Raw genomic sequence first — 374 nt, 5'->3', positions numbered from 1 at the left:
TTGCCCATATAATTCTTCGTAGCTCATATATGGATATTGAATAATGAAATTACCCATATTGGTCTATTTATAATGCTCTTTGTGCTCATGTGGATGACTTTGTTGCTGGCATTTTCTCTGTGTCTGTCTGAGCTTGTATAGAAAACTTATTTGCTGGTGAAGGTGGTCATATTTTTATTTTTTTAAATTGAAGAAAATGTTGGAACTCAAGTGTTGAAGATGCTTTGTGGTGACTATTCTTTGAATGCCAGAATATACTTTTTCTACGTGAAGTGTGAAAACCTAATCTTTATGAACAATCTGAATTTTGAAGCCACTGCATCAGCTGGCACATGACTGTTACATCTTACAAAAACCACTCCGATGTTTCTCAA

The 374-nt window shown here is 34.5% G+C and overlaps 1 pseudogene; it reads left to right on the top strand.

The window, feature by feature from the left end:
• The window catches only part of LOC105179811, a 7,153-nt pseudogene that overhangs the window by 4,353 nt on the left and 2,426 nt on the right, over nucleotides 1–374 (top strand).

Source organism: Sesamum indicum, unplaced genomic scaffold (genome assembly GCF_000512975.1).
Source record: "Sesamum indicum cultivar Zhongzhi No. 13 unplaced genomic scaffold, S_indicum_v1.0 scaffold00216, whole genome shotgun sequence".
Classification (NCBI taxonomy): Eukaryota; Viridiplantae; Streptophyta; class Magnoliopsida; order Lamiales; family Pedaliaceae; genus Sesamum; species Sesamum indicum.
This window is presented reverse-complemented; position numbering and strand designations above follow the sequence as displayed.